The sequence below is a fragment of the Botryllus schlosseri genome, chromosome 9 (genome assembly GCF_051294905.1).
Source record: "Botryllus schlosseri isolate E-star chromosome 9, Bs_hap1, whole genome shotgun sequence".
NCBI classification, from domain to species: Eukaryota; Metazoa; Chordata; class Ascidiacea; order Stolidobranchia; family Styelidae; genus Botryllus; species Botryllus schlosseri.
Genome location: NC_137244.1, coordinates 7035824 through 7060949, shown reverse-complemented (window position 1 = coordinate 7060949; position 25126 = coordinate 7035824). Strand labels below are relative to the sequence as shown.

General features: G+C 39.3%; 1 long non-coding RNA gene across 1 annotated transcript in view; it reads left to right on the top strand.

Moving 5' to 3' along the window:
• The first annotated feature begins 625 nt into the window (after window positions 1-625).
• LOC145447143 (uncharacterized) overlaps window positions 626-25126 on the top strand; it is a 307246-nt gene continuing 282745 nt past the window's right edge. The window contains exon 1 of the long non-coding RNA XR_013917466.1: window positions 626-813. This is a non-coding gene — a long non-coding RNA (uncharacterized LOC145447143). The remainder of the gene's footprint in view (window positions 814-25126) is intronic.

The window sequence follows — 25126 nt, the reverse complement described above, 5'->3', positions numbered from 1 at the left end:
AGCTAATTATCTGGGTTCATTTATCCGAGTGGACATATTTGCAGACGAAATGCTGACGGGGCAAAAGTGGGGAGGGACCGGCGAAAAACATCAACTTGATAAAGCTGACTTTTGTAACTATGGAATGAAAGGAGAAGGGTTGATTGGTTTGCTCAGAAATGACCCCGAACACCAGACTTCTTCTCATATATTTCCGAGTTTAAAGTGATAATTGCCTCAGTACCGAAAAAGTGACAGTGATTTAATGCTTGCTCGCTCACGCATTGAAACAGAGAGTTCAGTTCGGTTCTCTGGTGGAAGAGTTCGAAGGTGCATATAACGACTTGGTAACGAATGCAATGCACGCTCCATGAAGGGAGTTACTTGCGCCGCCGGAAGATACTTATTCTCACAAAAATACAGCAACTGCAAACTTACGAACGCCGCCCATCAATGCTTCAGAATTCATAAAAATGTCCTGAATGTCCGAATACGATTGGTAGATAGGCTACAGAAGCCCAAATTTAACAGTAGCCCAAAATACAAGGTAATAATGTTCTGCGGCCCGCAGCGTCATTTGCTGTTGAAATGCGGCCCGTTATACAGCGGAAGTTGAGAACCCCTGCCCTAGGATGTACCATTACATCTGGGGGCACAGCAGTACTGCGGCATACCTCCGTTGAGAGCTTACAATCCTAATCAATCAAACTACAAAAACGACTTACGGTACTGATCGATTGTCAAAAGCGCCCAGTAAGTTCTCTAGTAGAAGTTAACAACTCAAGTCTAGCGCCGCTAGCGGATATACTGATTTTGCTTGACGGACCCTATTACGTCCGAACGACAAAAGTTATGAACTCACTGTACTTATAATATCCTATTACCTTTATTTTAATTATTCCACGTCAGAAAAAGTGAGAAATATGGACAATTTTCATTCGCACCACGGTTGATATTTACCCTGAAATTTTTTCCTTCGTACCAGTGCGAACAGTCACACAGGTTGAAAATCACTGTCCTAGGGCGTTAGGCCCTCTGGTGTAAAGATAGTCTATACTGCTTTCCATTGCGATTTACGTCAATGCATAGGAACCTAGTGTTGAAGAACATCAATAAACATTATAGCAGGTATATGTCGGAATCAACTTCAAGCGTCGACTCGAAGATTCAAACCCGAAAACCCAAAAACTCGAAAACTCAGATTTGACCGTTGAACGGATTCTGACTTCGGGTTGCATGCGCGTCGCAGTAGTAAAAATGTGGTAAAACGGTATATTTCTGTTTCAAAATTAACATTTTCATATGTAGATCATTCCCAGTGTCCCAGAACTCCTGATATTTATCTAGCTGCGCTATTAGTTTATATGCACTTGCACGTCTTCGTGCATCAACGCGTTTGACCATTTGCACATATTTCGGTAAATGATTCACATTATTCTAGCACGGGGGTGTCAAACATACGGCCCGCGAAGCGATTTTGAAAATGGTAATATTATCCAGCACATTGCTGCCAAATGTTGAGATTGTAAGTACGAAATACTTTCATTAACAAAATCCCTCAAGACCGCAAATGTCGAGTATGTTTAATTAAACATAGGCCACATCGACAGTAGTGTTGTTGTTTCACCCCAGCCACCATCAGCAACAAATCACTGCTATTGACTTGACACCGAATCTCGAGAAGGCAGAAATGTGAACACTGAGTTATTCGCAGAAGTGAAAACGTCCGCCAGAAACCTGTTTGTGTAGGATACATGGAGAATAGAGTTGTTTCACAAAATCTAACTCTACTCGGTGGTCGCACTCCTTTTTTGCTAATGACTTAACAGCTTCTCGGCCCCTCAAGAGAAACCCGAATCGCGATATAAAATACCGGATCAAAATTTCAATGTCCGTGTTTACGGTTAAATCTCTTGTATTTCTCACAACATATACACAGGACTATTGTGACATTGCGACTAAAACAAAGCAAACAGCAACATGACAACGTATTTCGTCGTTAAACCCACTGTTTTAGCAGTACATATAATTGTATTCAACCGGCCAATTATCGCAATTTTGTTAATTCGATTATTTGCGAACAAATGTGTTGATAAAAGAGAACCCTATGATAGGTGACGTAATGTAATCTATTATATATTATAGACGCTTGATAATAAAGTGTTCAAGTGCAAAACAACAGCATGTATTTTGAGGTACATTTCGGAATCCGACGCGGCGCATGAACGTCTTAAAGATTCGAATCCGGACGGCGACGCAAGTTGAGTTTGACACCCCTGTTTTAGCACCTATCGAAAGGTTGTCACTAAACAAAAATCATATCATTGGTATATGCTCTTGCTCATGCTCATGCTTGTGGTGCTCTCCATCACGGTCTCTGTTTGTGCTAGTGTTTTCTTTCGAAAATTTCTTGAATATATTGAGTCGATAAAACCTGAAATCACAGTTGAAAGTTCAATGTCAAACCATGAAATTCTACGAATACAATGGGAGATGAAATCAAATCCGCACATTCTTAACCAAGAGAGACCTCGCAGCCTTTTTGTCATTAAAAATATCAAAGATAGTATAAAGGCCACAACTTTCATGCCTAGTCAGATTAGACTCATTTTGCTAACTACAATTGATTATATAAACAATGACACAATTTCAAAGCGATATTATAGTCAAATTCTCTTTTTTGAATAGCAATAGAACAGTGCTTCTCAAAATTATTCACTGTCAAAATCGCGTGGGAGGATCCCAGCAGCTGTAGTAGAGTCGCATAAGAGTAGCCTTGGCAATAGGCCTAATTAAGAGTTGGCAAAATCGATTACATCAGTGATCCGATTCCGAATCGGGTATGAGGGTCAGACATGGGGTGATTACTTCACGAATGTAATCGATTGCGATTACGATTACTTGTGAATCCCGCGATTACGATTACGATTAAGATTACAGCCAAATCAGGAAGTAGTCGATTACGATTACGATTACTTTTCAAAAGTAATCACGATTACCCACGATTACATTTGTTTTGCTTCTTAGAACTAATTTCAGAAGAGATTTTGGAAGACAATACAAATAAGGCTTCCAATGAAAAGATCTTATGAGATAACAACTCTCTTTATAAATCATAGTCATTTGCTTGTTGCATCATAATGCACCCATTGCCCACCTCTATGCAGGACTATTCGTCGCACCCAACGATTTGCATTCTTGCCAGGTCCGGAACTGTCACACCCCAAACTCCCCAATAGGACCAGGAGCAAGCTCTTAGGGGACTCAAAATTATTTCGTAAATCAACATATTTTCAAGAGAATTAATTCACTTGAAAATTTTCCTCGAGTTTCGGCATTTAATGTCCCTAAATAGCTTGATTTTGAAATGCATACCGCGCTCTGCGGGCATGACGAATAGTCGGGTCCTTCCAATCTGAGCCCCAACAATGCAAATGCCACCTGGGGCACTCACAGAGGAATGAAGACATGGCAATTTGTGTGTGCGTCTCACGAAAGTTTTTCTTTTAGTCTGCTACGTTTGGGCGACTACAGTACCTTTTGATTATATAAAAGATGGGAGGTCACGAATAAACAACATACAATATTGAAATTATAACAACATACCAGATGCTATAATTATGAATTACTTGCTCCCGTCTCTACCGGTAAATCTGAATGAATAGCAAGATAATGCAATTACCAATATTATTGACGAAATTCAGTCATCAACTTGAAAACTGACCACCCTATGGGGCGCCAATACCCCGGGTTGTAATGACTCGCGTCATGACTCGACTCGAGTCGCGATTTTTTGGTGACTAGACTTGACTCGAGTCATTATTTGTATTGACTCGACTTGTACTCGAGTAATTTCGCATGACTCGAGACTAGAACGGCCAAGACAGACATTCCATGTAACTTCGAAGAATAGTAAAGTTACCACATTATTTGTATTTCGTCTATCAGTCCTGATACTTGGAAATGGGGCCGTAAACTGTGAAAACTGATGAAAGTTACTACATTATGAATACCCTCCCTCCCGTGCCTCACCTGTGTCGCAACACTCCTTTCGCGCTGCATTTTTGGATAATAATCATGCAAATTGATGATGTTGTGTGAAAAAATGTTCACATCTAGTTATTTATGAACATCGATGGAAAATATCAAAATCATCGACTCATGGAGGGTTTTCACTTATTCGCCCTGACGACGGGTAAGGCACTGCCTCACCTGCCTCATTGGACCGCACGTCACTGCTGCTTGGTGTTCGACGTAATAGACGAATTGCCGATTGGATACGCGCTTTCTCGTATGTTCTTGTTTGTGGTATTCATGGTGGTGTTCTTCTACTACAATGGTCATTTATACCAGGCCGATATTCACTATTATGATTGCGCATCTGCCGACTTGGAGCACTGGTTCACTTCCAGACTTTTTTAAAACATCGCTTAAGCAGATCGGATGCCGATAAGCCTTTCACGTCTGTAATCGATCTGTTACATGCAGAACCTTAACTGCCGCACCCCTACCCCCCAGAATTGGTGCATCAATCTCGAAGAGGGGCCAAAATTATCTCATGAATCAACACAAAATATCGGGTATTTGTTTGGAGAATTATGGAACTTCTTTCAAATTTTCTTCGCGCTGGGCGCGACTTCACATCGTTTGATGTTTTGGTTTTAACAGAGCTACCCACCTCCCTGATAAAATAATACGCATGATCTATAGAAGTAGGCCTTCCGGTGTCGCCCATTACCGCGCCACGACATACCAGTGCAAATGAAGTTTCGGTCAACATGCGACATCGCGAAATGTGCCGCCAGAAATATCGACAGTGAGAAGACCTCTGCCCAAAAGGATCGAAACCTTCGGTATGCTGAAATTTCCATTGACTCTATAGGCGCCTAAATGTAGGGTTACCATAGATTTGTCCTCCCGTTTCAAGGTTTTGAAATTGTCCTCCGAGGACACCTAAATGTCATACTTTCTGGCAATTCGTCCTCCTTTACGGCTAGGATATTGAACAGATTCGACTGAAAATGGGCATAAATGACGCTAAATAGCAAATACGGACGTTCGAGCGGGAAATTCGGGAGTCGATCTAAAGTAACGACCTTTTTTATTAGTCAACTCCACAAATTTCCAGCAAAAATAGCAAAATCCGCTGCTTTTAGTCTTGACAACTAACTTTTCTGATTTGGCAAATATGTTTTCTTAGCCCGATTCCAAAATATGGTAACGCTGCTAAATGGCTGTCTCTATATATTGCTGTCGGCAAAAATTCATAGTATATTGTATGCAATTGTCAATATCTTTGATCGAATACCATCATGAATTTGGAAAAATAATCACGCTAAGCGCGACCAGATAACTATAACGCACTTAAAACATAAAAATGGCGCCAAGGAGCAGTGGTTTAAACGTTAGTCGCGAAAGTGCTTCTGGGGGGTCGCGCAATGAAATTTGGATGAAAAGTGGGTCGCGAACTTAAAAAGGTTGAGAAGCACTGTTTTAGGCGACCACAACGAATATAATGCCTGTTCGACATCGAAGATTAGACAGACACACTAAAGAATATCTGGTATTTAGGAGCATAGTTATCCTACAATGGTGTGGGTTGATCGCGAAATCACAGAAATGGCACTTCCACAACTCGCTTCGCTTCCCGCTACATGTTTTATCTGCTGCGATAAAACAATCGAAGTTGACACGCAGCCTTCCACAGCAGAAATTAGTATCGAAACTATAATTTCCGCTTATAGATCAACTTCTTGAGACAAGGAGCGTATAATTCCAGTACTCGACGATAGCATCTTACACTGCACTATAATCATTAAAATTAATAGAAATAATATTCATATCTGTGTACTCGGATGACCGTGGCCAGCTCCGGTCTAATTAATTAATAAAAGAAGGGGCTCAGGAGCAGATTATATAGGTCCATAGATCCCTCGCCCAAGACGCGATGGTAATGGCGAAGATGTAAAATGCACCATTGGTCACTGAGAAAGCGTGCGCCGATTCCAATCATGAAGTGATCTGATCACTTCCATGGTAAGATAGCGTAGTGCAGTGGTCGGGAACCTATGGCTCGTGGGCCATATATGGCTCTTTTGGGTATAAGATATGCCTCTTTTGCACCTAATTTGTCAATATCGAAGCAGCTTGTTAGGGTAGGACCGCCCTCTTTTCAAAATCTCCAAATTTAAGTTGCTGACTAACACAACTCGCAAATACCCACCATGCGCGCCTAGAAATCGTGTATTGCACGATACCTACATTGACGAAAGAGAACATCAGACGTGGCGACACTTTTAGGACAATGCAGCTTTCAAATACACACTGTCTTCCTTATGTACGCCGAGAAATAAAATGCCTTGGAAGTGACATTCACAATTATAAATTCAAATGAAAAACAACGCTATCTATTTTCTTGAATGGTTGGTAGCTTTCCAGCACCGCCGTAATAGTAAAGGTGTTTAACGCAACGTTACGTTACGCCATACATTTTAGTAGGCGATTACTACTTGGATTTTCAGAATCAGAGCAACAATTACATCTGATTAATATCAGTGATTATAAATTCTAAGCTATTTACGATGATTTGCGCTGTCACAGGTGAGGCCTGGCCCGTCCATGGTCCGTGCCTCATCTGAGCCTTATCTCTCCTTTCGCGCTTTATTTTCGGACAGTGAAAATTCCATGATTTTGGGAATAAAAATGTTTAAGATCTAGTCATTCATAAACATCGATAGAAGATAACAATAACCATTGAAGGGTTCACATTTCCCTTCACTCATCCCTGACGACATCTGAGACACTGCCTCCCCTAACCCGACGTCGCTGACGTATCACACGGTGGGTATGTACGGCTGTCGTGACCATGTTTGGCTCCACCTAACAATGTGGGCAAAAAATATAGCGCACACTAGTGCTACCAATACGCCACGGATGTTCAATTGTGACGTAACAGTTGATTGAAATGTATGACTCTTTCGGATTTACAATATCAAAATATTAGGTCCATAAGACTCTTTGGTCGAAAAGGGTTCCCGACCACTGGTGTAGTGGTACGTTTCACAGCAGAAAACATTATCGGTTGCGAGGTCGAGTCCGATCGAGGTCTACTCTATATTCGTATATAAGTGTTAGAGTTAGAGGTTTATCTATCCCAGGGGCGGGCAACTTCTCGAGTCGGCGGGCCGGATCTAGGAAAATTAAGTACTTGGCTGGCCGGATTGCTGAATCGATACAATATTCGCCCATTAATCCACATTCCACATATACAAGGAATAAATCGCATTTAATGAATACATTTTAACGACAGTAATGTCACTTCAAAGCCATTTCTCGCCGATAATGACGAAGACAATGTGGATTTGAGAATAGCATTGTCATGCAGACGCCGCCATGTCTGCTTCTATCTGATCAATCAACACACGGTGCAATCCTCAATAAAGATTTCAAAGAGTTCGATAACCCCGGTACCCCTAATTTACCAACACATATATTCGTTAGGATTGAGTAGGTGACGAGATAGCATCGTTGTTCAACTGTGTGGCCTGAGAAATCTCGATAATGAATTCATGCGGTCCGCGACCTCTACGAAATTTGAAAAGTGGCCCGCGACCCGTTTTGAGTTGGCGACCCCTGGTATAAGCAGTGCTTTCGTCTTACAAAAGCCTAGAAGTGTGCCGTGCTACAAGTCGGCGGTTACAGAATGAAAAATAAGAAATATCAGCCTGGTGTAATTGACCATTGTAGTCGACAAACACCATGATTACCACAAACGAAATTAGGGTTGAGTACATCGCAAATGCCGATAATGCAAGTCTTCTCGCTTCGACGAACTTACGCGTAAGCTCCACTCTAGCACACTGCGCATATACGTATATAATAACAGACATTCACTAAAACGGAAAACGGAAAACTGTCCGCGGGCCGGACAAAATCCCTTCGCGGGCCGGATCCGGCCCGCGGGCCGTATGTTGCCCACCCCTGATCTATCCCCATGTGCTCCGCAAAAGCCGTGTTTTATAGAAGCCTCTAACGAAAGTTCAGGAACCATAATATGCAATATCGGCATGTTATAAATGACCACAGTAGTCAAGACACCATAAGTGCCAAAACAATGATTACTCTGGAATAATACTATCAACTTAATGAACAAACGTGGACAAATTTAACCAGCATTGTGCTTATTAGAATATATTTAATAACGGGTGCATAAGGGCCGGTTACCTATTCTTTTTATCAGTCGTCCTTAATAATATGAGGCATTGGCACAGTCCTATACCTCCGCAGGTAAATAGATTTTACATCGCCTTTAACCAAGTCGGCAGAAGACTATTACATCGCTGTTTTCTTCAATTTATGATGAGCCATGTCAGTCCGAATTCTTACTAATCGGGATCAATGTATCGTGTACCATGATAAGACGGAAGGGGGAGTTATAACAAAGTCTTTCTCAAGTATCCGGGGATTACAGTATTCAGCATTACAAGAACATAACTTGATCTATTGCTTAACGCTACAAGTTTGTGGTGAACAAACCGAATTCATGTTACTAGGTTATTTACACACTGTTTATAGGTATCAGGTTATCAAAAAACGTAAAAGGGGGTTACGTCGCAATCGATTTTAGCTAACTTGAAAGCCGTCAACTTATCAATCACATGCGTTGCACAAGGGGATCGCAATCGAGAATTTGAATTTGCGATTGAGTTTTTAATATTAGGAAGTTTGTCATTGCTAAATCGGCATTCACCAACATTATGCTAGGCTCTATTATGGTCGGGTTATCATATGTCCTCCTTCGGGATGATTTGACCTCCTTTTTCAGGAAATATAGAATGTGCTCCAATGACTCCTAAACGTCCTACTTTTTAGAAATCCATCCTCCTTTATAGTTTCGACAGCCAGAGTAATGGACAGGCTGAACAAAAAAAAAACGCCATAAATGACGCGAAATCTGTAATGCGGACGTTCGAGCGGTTCATTCGGGAGTACGGCGGAAAATGACCTTTTTTCTTTCTTTTTTAGTCATCACAAGAGCAGTATCGTTTAAGAGTGGGTAAACCGGAGGTCGAGTGGGAAAGATGAGATTTAATGAAAGTCCGGTAATGTGACTTTTATTATTTGTAAAGAGAGTCTTCCTTTTCGGAATCCTAAATATGGTAACCCTATATTTTCGTGCAAAGACACAATCGGCTGTTCTCATTTTTAAGTGACGTGGGAAAGGTTTTGACTTCAATGTAGTCATACGCGATTTCGTTCGGGTTGCCAAACAGAACTTGTTTTATGCCGCGTAGGCTGCGAGAGTAATTACCGTCTGTTTTCTCTTGCTTCCTGAACCGTATCCGGTAACTCGACACCAAGAGTCTCGGGTAGGAGCATTATTCCAAATATTCCCGATGCAATGGCCGCTATTCCCATTGTCATTTCCGGGGCCAAAAAACTGTATTTTCCTGTTGCACACAAGACTGAATCTTTAAATAGTAAGTGCATTGACATTCATAAATTGAACACATGGTCACTTTACAATCAGATCAGCTTATCCCATTTTTTCTCAGCGTCCATAAACGGATATTAAAAGGATTAAATTTTATGAAATATCCAACATTTTTATGACAACTTTTTTCGATGCTACACGAATTGCAACACGGTAAAAAGAATTAGAGGATTTCAAGCGATTTGTTAAAGTCAATCAATGAATCGAACTCTCACTTGGGCCATTCAAAACCTGGACAACAGAAGTTTGATCCATGACATCCCAAAATCTACATAAATTTGGTACATGCATAGATGAGTTAATTTAGAACACGATGAACTTAATTTGAGGAAAATTGAACTCCGGGGTCAAAAGTTACGTCATTTTGAAAATTGGCGATTTTCCGCTCATTTCAGATCTGCAGTATTCAGGTTTTATCAATGAAATATGCACACCCCGTTGGACGCAGAAACTATAGATAGAAAGAGGTAAGTCTTCGAACAATGTAGATCACCGCAGACGTTCTTGCACTTACTTAGGTACATGAAATATGGAACTCCAAGCGATGCCAATCGACCTGCAAAGGCGCTTGCGCTCATGGAGGCGCTTCGTTGTAGAGTCGGTATGACTTCGGATGAAATCAAATACCAGGTGTTGTAGGCCGCAAGGGTACATGCTTTTCTCGTAAAAGCAAGGACTCTAGTTACCAATTGTAGATCTGTAAAATAGTTTGTGAAATACGTTACTGCTAAGATAAAAAAATGCTGGTAGATTTCTCTCAAACGTTGAAATTAATTTTGGGTTCATCAGTTCTTTGAAAACTCTGCAACGGGAGTGTAGAGTTTTCAAGAACTATTGATCCGCTGAAACGTACAATGAAAGTTACACACTCCAAGAATATAATACAGCTAATATATCTGATCGGAATACTATATAAATTGTGATGTAATCGGTCATAGTCTCGGAAAACATCGACTTATGTAGTCGCTATAATGTCTTAAGGTGTCGCTGTGGTTCCTTCACACTCCCAACTAGTGAAGCAGTGGACTTCGTCATACTTGAACACGTCACAGTAATAACTGTGGCGATAATGTCATACAGTGGTGTGGACACAACCAAATCCCACAGCTCAGTTAGGTTCGACTGAGCTGCGGTTAGGGATGGTGTGAACATGAGGTGCACGTTTGCGTTCTGTGGGTGAGCCTCTGAACGTTCGCTTTCACGAACGAACCTTGGTTGGTTCTAGCTAGACTATGAACCTTTTTCATTTGATACACTTTTTCAGGTCATTATAACGTCTTTGGTTGGACTATTTTTTGCATTTCAACTTCGAACCACGCCCCACGTGGCGCTGGTAGCATGAAAAGTAGTAACGAGCATTCACTTTGCTAATTTCAAAAACTATTTGCTCGGGAGTTTGCTTGGACTATTTAGCTTTCCGTTTCCGAATCTTTAGCAACTGTCTGATGTGAGCTTTGCTCACAATCACCCAATAGATGTAAAGAAACGTGTCCTCCTTTCCCGATTCCAAAATATGGTAGCCCTACTACTGTATAACTTGTTTTTGAGATAATATCTGGCGGAAGTATAGAAACCGGTGTTCCACTCTTCAGAATACATCTGTCCGTTCTAACCGAGTTCTCGTCAACATTCTTGGCAAAGCTTATTTGTGGAATTATCTTAGCAAGTCAACATGTACTTCAGCATTGTGACAAAATAGGAATTCATCGATAAATCACTTTACGGAAATGTATGGTTGAAATTAGCAATATGACGTGACGTGATGTCATAGCTTCACGTTCGCGTTCACACAGAACCTTTCAAAAAGGTTCTCGTTCACACGAGCCAGAACATTCCAAGGGTTCGTACCAGTGGCGGCAGTTAGTATGATCGGTCGTGGTGTGCCATTGGCTCTTATGGGCGGGGTGGCGAGCGGCTGGAAAACCGGGGGTGGCGAGCGGCTCTTATTTCTTATGGCGGGGGTGGCGAGCGGCTATTGCGTCTTATGGCGGGGGTGGCGAGCGGCTCTTATTTCTTACGGCGGGGGTGGCGAGCGGCTGGGAAACCGGGGGTGGCGAGCGGCTTTTTTGTCTTATGGCGGGGGTGGCGAGCGGCTTTTTTGTCTTATGGCGGGGGTGGCAAGCGGCTTTTTTGTCTTATGGCGGGGGTGGCAAGCGTTGAATATGTATCAGATAAATAGTCATGTGAATGAACCTTTGTTAATGTGTATATCGTAAATTATTATATATGATGTAGTTTAGTCGTGACAAATGACCGATCGTGTTCTAAGTCTTTCCACGCTATTGATCGCTAGCTGAATAGTACTTTCAGATCGGGTTATTCGCACCTTGTATACCGCTGTTTCGCACCTACAGAATAGTCTGCTGTTCACAGTCGTGACTTCACCACGATAGCGCGATTTTCGAATCAGTCGCATGGTAATGTTTTGCTATTTAGTTTACCACAGAGCGGTGTAGACGACGATTCGAATACCAACAATAGCCGCGTTCACATACTAACACTCCAAAAAGGTGTGAAATATTTCCTACGACCACTCACAAGATAGCACAGCAGAATAGTCATCTCTCGTGGTTTGATGTTACAAAGATAGGAATCACGCACAAGTAATATTTTGGTAATAAGTTTGTCACATAACCGGCGTAGACGGTGATACCAACAATAGCCGCGTTCACAAACTAACACTTCAAAAAGGTGTGAATTAGGTTGCAAACCCCGCGATCGCTGACAAGATATTGTCTCGGACATAACCATCTTTCGCGACTTGCTGTTACATACATCCCAATCACTCACAAGATACTATTTTGGTACTTAGTTTGTCACAGAACCGGATTTCACTGGTAAAATTTAATAAGTAACGAATAACAGAGCCGGCGTAGACGGTGATTCGAATACCGACAAATTTTCACTTATTTCTGCCCCAACCTCTGTGAAGTTGACGCTTATTCAAAAAAGGTGTGAAATAATTGTAAAATCCTACGTCGGTGACGCGATAATGCATGAGACATAGCGATCTAGTTATAGTACGGTGTCGGAATCCATTCGCGAGATGTTCTATAGGTAAATTGAGATAATCCGAAACGAAATATTTTGACTTTGGCGTAGTGTGAATTGAAATAGGATTGACAAACATGACTATCAACTTTCCCACAGTCCCATATTGATATTATACGCACATTGATTTGAAACAAGTAATGGAACATTGCAACTCTATTCGCGATCCGCCTTTTCGTTTGTCAAAGCGACATTTTAACATCTTACCATACTCAAAAGAATTATTTACAACATTAACAAGTGTTCAAAATCCAGTTTTCACTTACTTGATTATATCACTGCAACTCACAAATTTGAATTAATTCATCCTGGTTGTATTCGTATGATCGGTCTTTTTTATTCAATTGTAAAGGTCGTTACTATTCTGAAGACAAAGTAAGCTATTTACTAATCGACACATAAATGACTTGACATAAACATATTATATTTTGAGTATACGAGATTTGAATGTCTGAACAATAACTGAGAAATAATTTATCACAATAAAATACGTATATTACAGCGTAAAAGATGTTTGAATGTCAGCAACTCTGTACGGTCATAGTTACTACCACTAATTTACCCGACCAACTCGTCTTGATCATTCCTGAAATCAACACAAATATGACCACTGACTTGAGTTAACCACAAAACAGCATCAAGTTTTAAATCCACTCGTAGCTTACGGATTATTTGAATGCTGGTTATGTTTTGTTGTAATTGAGCTAACGAAATAGTATTACGTCTCGACATCTTACCATCTTACCATATTCAAAGAATCAACCACGAAAACATTGTCAAGTAAATCCGTTAACCGACCAACTCAAACAGTATCAATACGAAAAACAACCAAACATACACGAATCCATACAATCACTAAAACCTAAAATCCATAACAAACTCGGTTGTATTCATATCCCAACGCATCTTTTTTATTCAACTTGAAAAGTTGTCACTATTCTGTAAGATAGAGGAATTACTACGCGATATATTCTGCAAGACAAACTAATTATTACTCGGTATATTTTGTAAGACAAAGTAAATACTACTCGGTGTGCGGTTTGGGATTAACATAATATGTTTGAGTAAACGAGATTTGTCAGTCTAACCGCCGTAGTTGAGAATTCATTTCTTACAATCGAACGCCGGTGCTACATTGAAAGTTATCATGTTGTAAACATCCTTATTGACACATTGATTTGACATATGTAATAGTTGATCATGACTTGATTATTAAATTATTTGCGTTAATTAGATCTGCATTGTGGTAAATGTTATGACAGCAACAAACTTTTCAGAAACATTGTTATTAACATATTGATTTGTAAAACTATGCGTGTCTGAAATGTTTTTGATTTGAAAGATATTCCGTGTTTGTACAAATCACTTTACGTATTACGGATATCAGAAAATATTTTTACAAATGTAATTGTTTCCAGTAACCAACACTAAAGATGGCACAACAATTTCGTTATCCAAACATTGAACACCCGATGCAAAATACTTTATTGGTCAAATTCGTGACGGCTAATTGAAACAACTACGTATAGAGTCAGTATATTACAATTTCATGTCGTTACTATTGAATCCAGCAATTGATACAATTTGTTGTCGGAGTTGTGACAGCGCATTGAAACATACACAACTTACAGAGTGTGAAAATATCACTTTGGGTATCGAGTACCGCTTGAAGCGTGCGATCAATACATAATTCCGTTCGCACTCTCTAAGACGTTGTGAAGTCTACAGATTTACACTTCAAGACTTTGATCAACACATATGCAATTTGGAATATCTTTACTGGATGCATCCTATTCGACTAGACTTGAGTAATACACAAAACTCATAGCATTAACAAAATCGCAATAGGCGCTACACTGAAATCTACGAAATGTTTTTTCTATTGTTGTTAGTGATCATAAATTATCATTTGAATAAGTAATTGTAATCATAAAACCAAACTTGCGAAAGTCATTACCATAACAAAAGAATATTGTAGGTTGCTTGCTAAATGTATGTCGGAAATATTTGTAGAACGCTCACGACCAAAGAAATTGGAAATTTTCCCATTGTCATTCGTCAAAGTAAATGTCGTCACAATAATCAGTCACTAAAATACCTTACTTGTATGTGATTGAATCGCCGACAATTAACTCGGTAAATCAAACCCCTGAGAAATTTCACTCAGTCATTGGATAGGAAACAGCGGCACTTAATCGGTGTGAGTCGTTTTTTCTAAATACTAATCATATCTGTCCACCCAAGAACAATTTTCACTCACTTGGGTAACGAAACCAGTGTCCAATATCAATACAAGATATTTTCGTCACACAAAAATAATCAACTTCACTCGATATTCCCGTACTACGAAACTGTACAATGGTTTCATATTTTTTGTGTGACATGGAATTAATACCGATCGAAGTAACCGTATTGGAAATAACTTTTAAACAAACACACTCTACGTGGTTAACATTCTCGTCGATTCTATTGTGATTAATGTATACTTCATGTGATCTGGATTCATTTCGATATGGCTAAACATTCAACCTCGACGGATACGAATTGTCACACACTCAAGTAATATCATACCAAATAGTTATTTACAAGACACAGAAAATTTGTTTTGGTCGTTTCGATTTTATTACTGGAGATACTCATCACTTCGCTTAATACAATCTAGATTTAAACTCCATCGAACCTTTGGTGTCTATCGTTTGCTGGATACGAATTATGTTAGTCTAAGAGTACACAATTTTCACTATCTTGGGTTATGAACTCAGTGTGTTGGCGATCATTCAATATTTTGTAGTATCAACTAGCTACCTCGTAGGATACGAATGATCATCCTCACAACTCTTACAAAAGTACGAAGGATATTTACATCACACAAAGTAATCGACTTTACTCGATATCCTCACACTACGAAACTGAATGATTGGTTTGACTCTACAAACTGTTCTGATGTCACAAGAACTTTTTCATACGAATGGTTACGTATCTAAATATTCAAATAATCCAACACGCGACTATAGTACTTACAGAAATATCATAGTTCTTGTAACAAAGTTGTATAAGTATAATGTTTATCGTAAGTCCTACATAGCCATGATATCCGTCCGAGTTTGACTTTTAGAAAACATTATACCGACTTCGCGACATCTTTCAAAATTAAAACCACGGTGACTTCTTCAGAGACCTACCAATGATATTGCAGTAATACAGATACTTCCACAAAAGAGTATGTATTCGACTTACTTACCACAAATCTAACGCACAAAACAATTTACTTTACTAGCGAGAAGCGCCGAGCCTCACATCCAAACATTAGAAAGTTGAACTATATTAAAAAACGTCGCTAACCTTTGTGCACCAGCTGTAAATCACACAAGCAACATGTTTCAAGATTCTGGTTATTGAAAAACGTTAAAGTGTTTCTCCTGCACCAAGTCGTTATGTTGACGAAAGCGTATATTGTAATACCATGATCGATTTTCATTCGTTGGTCACAAACTGTCACTACTCTAAATAATTATTTTTCACTCAAACACAAAAGCATACTTGTCACCAATCGTTTTCATCAAGCACGAGTTCAAGAAGCTTACTTACTACGACATGAATTGTTATTTTTATGTTGTGTAAATAGGTAATAAATTATTTTAGTAACACTACATCAACATCATCGAGTTGTGCGAATAGATTTACATGTGGTTTTAATCGAAGTACACAGCACGAACTAACTGTAGACTCCTCTCTGTTGTACAGCTACTCGGTAATCGAAATGCATTAACATGTAAACAACGATCTTGTTTCGTCACACCAAAAATATGTTCACTGTCGCGATACTCCACACAAGACGTGCATAGCCTTTTCACACTCGTAATAGTATACCAACGTCAAGCGATAACGTTTAACAAGACCAACGACACTGAGCCCACGCCGTTTACCTATGTAAAATTACCACTTTCACTTGCCAGTCCATCGTTTACCTGACTAAACATATTATTTTCCTTTGGAGATCTGACGTTTACCCAGAGTAAGAAACCATTTTCACTTGTAAATATTTTTTTCCTCGGCTAACAAACCTTTTTTTCACTTGGAAATATATTTTTTCTCTGGTTAACAAACCTTTTTTCACTTGGAAATATATTTTTTCTCTGGTTAACAAACCTTTTTTCACTTGGAAATATATTTTTTCTCTGGTTAACAAACCTTTTTCCCTGAGCAACACGCCATTTTGACTTGGTGGTCGTCGTTTACCCGAGTAAAAATATCATTTTCTTTTGGAGATCCGGCGTTTACCCAGTGTAACAATACATTTTCACTTGGAAAAACACTTTTACCTAGAGTAACTAATCATTTCTCCTGGGTAACAAACCCTTTTCGTCTGGAAAACTATCATTTGCCTGAGTACCAATACAGTTTTCACTTGGAAATCTATCTTTCACCTGGGTAACAATACCATTTTCGTTTTGAAAACTGACAACCACACCGGTCAATTTGATATTTTTGTATATTGTTACAACGGACAGTGACAAAAATACACCAACAACGACTCCGATACATTTGTGTAATCGCATATTCACTTGTTCTGGTGCATCCCGTCAAAACCCTCAGTTACCCACATGTCATGCGCTATACATCGATGTGAATGTTTTGGAAAATTGGACAATAGGCTTCGATAGTTCTGTGATGTCCGGGTTCGTGCTTTCGATTTTCCAGAGTCAAAATGTCTGAATAAAACACCTCCTTGACGATGGTTGGTATGTGGATAACGGTGTTCGGAAAACGGTTGGATTTATGTCACCCATGGCGATAACAACTCCAGGTCGAATTTTCCTCCCGCATGTTTACTATATTGTGTCTTTATTGGTCAATGTATGTCTCGACATTCAGTTTGAAATCGGAAACCCCGATAAAGTATGTAACCGGATCCGGATATCAACTGTGAATCGATAGACCAATGGACAATATTCAAAGTAAACATGTTACACCCTGTGTTTCCACGAAAAAATACCATCCAGACATACGTCGCGCTTGTTTGCCCACACCAGTATACGCGCAAATGGAGGTGTGTGACATTGCATGCAATGTGTTGGTATACAAACATCGATCCACAGACATTATCATAGCCGGTAGTTTTGATGTAGATCGAATGTCACCCGATAACAATACCAATAAGTCACATTGCAATGACTCTGAGTCTGCGCTATTACATCGATATTTCGACACCGTTCACTGATTTAGTCGATGGTTTTATCGCGTTGTAACATTACAAGATAGTCATGACCCTATCTCCAGACAGACCACCCAGATCGGTCAATATCCGTCGTGTTGTCGACACCGAAGTTTGACCAATGCGAACTATCGAAGTACGGTGCTCGAAATGATTGCGATCAGTCTTTCACTAAATCACGGGATGTCGCTACTCCCACATAACGACTCCAGATAAATATCGTGAACAGTGATTCTGAAAATCTCGGACTGATACTGTGATCCAATAAGGTGTGTTTCTGTGGAATCTGCAATCGTACACCACAATAGAACACTACCTCGTGATTTCACACGCAATCATAAAACACATCATCATAAGGGTCCAGTGTTACGACACAGACAAGAAGCGTCGGTGGAAATAATAAAACACAGAAGGCACACTTTGGTGTTATTTGACATGGATTTTACACCTGACGAACCTTACATTCGAGCGATACATTGGAATGGCGATTGTATTATTGATGTCTGGGGAAAAGAAATGTATCGATTTATCGGTTTCGTACATATCCAACAAAAACCTGGCTATATGATTGTGCATGGTTCGCATATTCGACTGTGATCACAATATTGATATATGTTGTACAGTTCACTTTCACCGTCGTGTGAATACCCATGTTACGGTTCCATGTTTGTGTGTCTGTATGTCATGCTTCAGATTGACTCAGAGTCATTGCAATGTGACTTATTGGTATTGTTATCGGGTGACATTCGATCTACATCAAAACTACCGGCTATGATAATGTCTGTGGATCGATGTTTGTATACCATCACATTGCATGCAATGTCACACACCTCCATTTGCGCGTATACTGGTGTGGGCAAACAAGCGCGACGTATGTCTGGATGGTATTTTTTCGTGGAAACACAGGGTGTAACATGTTTACTTTGAATATTGTCCATTGGTCTATCGATTCACAGTTGATATCCGGATCCGGTTACATACTTTATCGGGGTTTCCGATTTCAAACTGAATGTCGAGACATACATTGACCAATAAAGACACAATATAGTAAACATGCGGGAGGAAAATTCGACCTGGAGTTGTTATCGCCATGGGTGACATAAATCCAACCGTTTTCCGAACACCGTTATCCACATACCAACCATCGTCAAGGAGGTGTTTTATTCAGACATTTTGACTCTGGAAAATCGAAAGCACGAACCCGGACATCACAGAACTATCGAAGCCTATTGTCCAATTTTCCAAAACATTCACATCGATGTATAGCGCATGACATGTGGGTAACTGAGGGTTTTGACGGGATGCACCAGAACAAGTGAATATGCGATTACACAAATGTATCGGAGTCGTTGTTGGTGTATTTTTGTCACTGTCCGTTGTAACAATATACAAAAATATCAAATTGACCGGTGTGGTTGTCAGTTTTCAAAACGAAAATGGTATTGTTACCCAGGTGAAAGATAGATTTCCAAGTGAAAACTGTATTGGTACTCAGGCAAATGATAGTTTTCCAGACGAAAAGGGTTTGTTACCCAGGAGAAATGATTAGTTACTCTAGGTAAAAGTGTTTTTCCAAGTGAAAATGTATTGTTACACTGGGTAAACGCCGGATCTCCAAAAGAAAATGATATTTTTACTCGGGTAAACGACGACCACCAAGTCAAAATGGCGTGTTGCTCAGGGAAAAAGGTTTGTTAACCAGAGAAAAAATATATTTCCAAGTGAAAAAAGGTTTGTTAACCAGAGAAAAAATATATTTCCAAGTGAAAAAAGGTTTGTTAACCAGAGAAAAAATATATTTCCAAGTGAAAAAAGGTTTGTTAGCCGAGGAAAAAAATATTTACAAGTGAAAATGGTTTCTTACTCTGGGTAAACGTCAGATCTCCAAAGGAAAATAATATGTTTAGTCAGGAAAACGATGGACTGGCAAGTGAAAGTGGTAATTTTACATAGGTAAACGGCGTGGGCTCAGTGTCGTTGGTCTTGTTAAACGTTATCGCTTGACGTTGGTATACTATTACGAGTGTGAAAAGGCTATGCACGTCTTGTGTGGAGTATCGCGACAGTGAACATATTTTTGGTGTGACGAAACAAGATCGTTGTTTACATGTTAATGCATTTCGATTACCGAGTAGCTGTACAACAGAGAGGAGTCTACAGTTAGTTCGTGCTGTGTACTTCGATTAAAACCACATGTAAATCTATTCGCACAACTCGATGATGTTGATGTAGTGTTACTAAAATACATTATTACCTATTTGCACAACATAAAAATAACAATTCATGTCGTAGTAAGTAAGCTTCTTGAACTCGTGCTTGATGAAAACGATTGGTGACAAGTATGCTTTTGTGTTTGAGTGAAAAATAATTATTTAGAGTAGTGACAGTTTGTGACCAACGAATGAAAATCGATCATGGTATTACAATATACGCTTTCGTCAACATAACGACTTGGTGCAGGAGAAACACTTTAACGTTTTTCAATAACCAGAATCTTGAAACATGTTGCTTGTGTGATTTACAGCTGGTGCACAAAGGTTAGCGACGTTTTTTAATATAGTTCAACTTTCTAGTTGTTTGGATGTGAGGCTCGGCGCTTCTCGCTAGTAAAGTAAATTGTTTTGTGCGTTAGATTTGTGGTAAGTAAGTCGAATACATACTCTTTTGTGGAAGTATCTGTATTACTGCAATATCATTGGTAGGTCTCTGAAGAAGTCACCGTGGTTTTAATTTTGAAAGATGTCGCGAAGTCGGTATAATGTTTTCTAAAAGTCAAACTCGGACGGATATCATGGCTATGTAGGACTTACGATAAACATTATACTTATACAACTTTGTTACAAGAACTATGATATTTCTGTAAGTACTATAGTCGCGTGTTGGATTATTTGAATATTTAGATACGTAACCATTCGTATGAAAAAGTTCTTGTGACATCAGAACAGTTTGTAGAGTCAAACCAATCATTCAGTTTCGTAGTGTGAGGATATCGAGTAAAGTCGATTACTTTGTGTGATGTAAATATCCTTCGTACTTTTGTAAGAGTTGTGAGGATGATCATTCGTATCCTACGAGGTAGCTAGTTGATACTACAAAATATTGAATGATCGCTAACACACTGAGTTCATAACCCAAGATAGTGAAAATTGTGTACTCTTAGACTAACATAATTCGTATCCAGCAAACGATAGACACCAAAGGTTCGATGGAGTTTAAATCTAGATTTTATTAAGCGAAGTGATGAGTATCTCCAGTAATAAAATCGAAACGACCAAAACAAATTTTCTGTGTCTTGTAAATAACTATTTGGTATGATATTACTTGCGTGTGTGACAATTCGTATCCGTCGAGGTTGAATGTTTAGCCATATCGAAATGAATCCAGATCACATGAAGTATACATTAATCACAATAGAATCGACGAGAATGTTAACCACGTAGAGTGTGTTTGTTTAAAAGTTATTTCCAATACGGTTACTTCGATCGGTATTAATTCCATGTCACACAAAAAATATGAAACCATTGTACAGTTTCGTAGTACGGGAATATCGAGTGAAGTTGATTATTTTTGTGTGACGAAAATATCTTGTATTGATATTGGACACTGGTTTCGTTACCCAAGTGAGTGAAAATTGTTCTTGGGTGGACAGATATGATTAGTATTTAGAAAAAACGACTCACACCGATTAAGTGCCGCTGTTTCCTATCCAATGACTGAGTGAAATTTCTCAGGGGTTTGATTTACCGAGTTAATTGTCGGCGATTCAATCACATACAAGTAAGGTATTTTAGTGACTGATTATTGTGACGACATTTACTTTGACGAATGACAATGGGAAAATTTCCAATTTCTTTGGTCGTGAGCGTTCTACAAATATTTCCGACATACATTTAGCAAGCAACCTACAATATTCTTTTGTTATGGTAATGACTTTCGCAAGTTTGGTTTTATGATTACAATTACTTATTCAAATGATAATTTATGATCACTAACAACAATAGAAAAAACATTTCGTAGATTTCAGTGTAGCGCCTATTGCGATTTTGTTAATGCTATGAGTTTTGTGTATTACTCAAGTCTAGTCGAATAGGATGCATCCAGTAAAGATATTCCAAATTGCATATGTGTTGATCAAAGTCTTGAAGTGTAAATCTGTAGACTTCACAACGTCTTAGAGAGTGCGAACGGAATTATGTATTGATCGCACGCTTCAAACGGTACTCGATACCCAAAGTGATATTTTCACACTCTGTAAGTTGTGTATGTTTCAATGCGCTGTCACAACTCCGACAACAAATTGTATCAATTGCTGGTTTCAATAGTAACGACATGAAATTGTAATATACTGACTCTATACGTAGTCGTTTCAATTAGCCGTCACGAATTTGACCAATAAAGCATTTTGCATCGGGTGTTCAATGTTTGGATAACGAAATTGTTGTGCCATCTTTAGTGTTGGTTACTGGAAACAATTACATTTGTAAAAATATTTTCTGATATCCGTAATACGTAAAGTGATTTGTACAAACACGGAATATCTTTCAAATCAAAAACATTTCAGACACGCATAGTTTTACAAATCAATATGTTAATAACAATGTTTCTGAAAAGTTTGTTGCTGTCATAACATTTACCACAATGCAGATCTAATTAACGCAAATAATTTAATAATCAAGTCATGATCAACTATTACATATGTCAAATCAATGTGTCAATAAGGATGTTTACAACATGATAACTTTCAATGTAGCACCGGCGTTCGATTGTAAGAAATGAATTCTCAACTACGGCGGTTAGACTGACAAATCTCGTTTACTCAAACATATTATGTTAATCCCAAACCGCACACCGAGTAGTATTTACTTTGTCTTACAAAATATACCGAGTAATAATTAGTTTGTCTTGCAGAATATATCGCGTAGTAATTCCTCTATCTTACAGAATAGTGACAACTTTTCAAGTTGAATAAAAAAGATGCGTTGGGATATGAATACAACCGAGTTTGTTATGGATTTTAGGTTTTAGTGATTGTATGGATTCGTGTATGTTTGGTTGTTTTTCGTATTGATACTGTTTGAGTTGGTCGGTTAACGGATTTACTTGACAATGTTTTCGTGGTTGATTCTTTGAATATGGTAAGATGGTAAGATGTCGAGACGTAATACTATTTCGTTAGCTCAATTACAACAAAACATAACCAGCATTCAAATAATCCGTAAGCTACGAGTGGATTTAAAACTTGATGCTGTTTTGTGGTTAACTCAAGTCAGTGGTCATATTTGTGTTGATTTCAGGAATGATCAAGACGAGTTGGTCGGGTAAATTAGTGGTAGTAACTATGACCGTACAGAGTTGCTGACATTCAAACATCTTTTACGCTGTAATATACGTATTTTATTGTGATAAATTATTTCTCAGTTATTGTTCAGACATTCAAATCTCGTATACTCAAAATATAATATGTTTATGTCAAGTCATTTATGTGTCGATTAGTAAATAGCTTACTTTGTCTTCAGAATAGTAACGACCTTTACAATTGAATAAAAAAGACCGATCATACGAATACAACCAGGATGAATTAATTCAAATTTGTGAGTTGCAGTGATATAATCAAGTAAGTGAAAACTGGATTTTGAACACTTGTTAATGTTGTAAATAATTCTTTTGAGTATGGTAAGATGTTAAAATGTCGCTTTGACAAACGAAAAGGCGGATCGCGAATAGAGTTGCAATGTTCCATTACTTGTTTCAAATCAATGTGCGTATAATATCAATATGGGACTGTGGGAAAGTTGATAGTCATGTTTGTCAATCCTATTTCAATTCACACTACGCCAAAGTCAAAATATTTCGTTTCGGATTATCTCAATTTACCTATAGAACATCTCGCGAATGGATTCCGACACCGTACTATAACTAGATCGCTATGTCTCATGCATTATCGCGTCACCGACGTAGGATTTTACAATTATTTCACACCTTTTTTGAATAAGCGTCAACTTCACAGAGGTTGGGGCAGAAATAAGTGAAAATTTGTCGGTATTCGAATCACCGTCTACGCCGGCTCTGTTATTCGTTACTTATTAAATTTTACCAGTGAAATCCGGTTCTGTGACAAACTAAGTACCAAAATAGTATCTTGTGAGTGATTGGGATGTATGTAACAGCAAGTCGCGAAAGATGGTTATGTCCGAGACAATATCTTGTCAGCGATCGCGGGGTTTGCAACCTAATTCACACCTTTTTGAAGTGTTAGTTTGTGAACGCGGCTATTGTTGGTATCACCGTCTACGCCGGTTATGTGACAAACTTATTACCAAAATATTACTTGTGCGTGATTCCTATCTTTGTAACATCAAACCACGAGAGATGACTATTCTGCTGTGCTATCTTGTGAGTGGTCGTAGGAAATATTTCACACCTTTTTGGAGTGTTAGTATGTGAACGCGGCTATTGTTGGTATTCGAATCGTCGTCTACACCGCTCTGTGGTAAACTAAATAGCAAAACATTACCATGCGACTGATTCGAAAATCGCGCTATCGTGGTGAAGTCACGACTGTGAACAGCAGACTATTCTGTAGGTGCGAAACAGCGGTATACAAGGTGCGAATAACCCGATCTGAAAGTACTATTCAGCTAGCGATCAATAGCGTGGAAAGACTTAGAACACGATCGGTCATTTGTCACGACTAAACTACATCATATATAATAATTTACGATATACACATTAACAAAGGTTCATTCACATGACTATTTATCTGATACATATTCAACGCTTGCCACCCCCGCCATAAGACAAAAAAGCCGCTTGCCACCCCCGCCATAAGACAAAAAAGCCGCTCGCCACCCCCGCCATAAGACAAAAAAGCCGCTCGCCACCCCCGGTTTCCCAGCCGCTCGCCACCCCCGCCGTAAGAAATAAGAGCCGCTCGCCACCCCCGCCATAAGACGCAATAGCCGCTCGCCACCCCCGCCATAAGAAATAAGAGCCGCTCGCCACCCCCGGTTTTCCAGCCGCTCGCCACCCCGCCCATAAGAGCCAATGGCACACCACGACCGATCATACTAACTACTGGCGGCTCGTGACAATATCGGGTGGTGGGGCAAGGGCTGCAAGCGACTTTTTATCAAGATGACGTCACAATGGCGTTTTCCAACGTAAACAAGTAACTTAATGATGTTACGGTAACATGAATTTCCCGACAACAGTGATTTTAACGTATATGCCACGAGAGGTCTGCCGGTGAGCTGTGACTTGAAGTGTGGTAACTGCGTAAACGGCGTACGGAACAAAGATTCAACGCGGTTCATGTTCGCACTAGACCTGACCAATTATCTGCAGAAATGGAAATGACAATAACTCGAGAGATTGCGTGAGCCTAATTG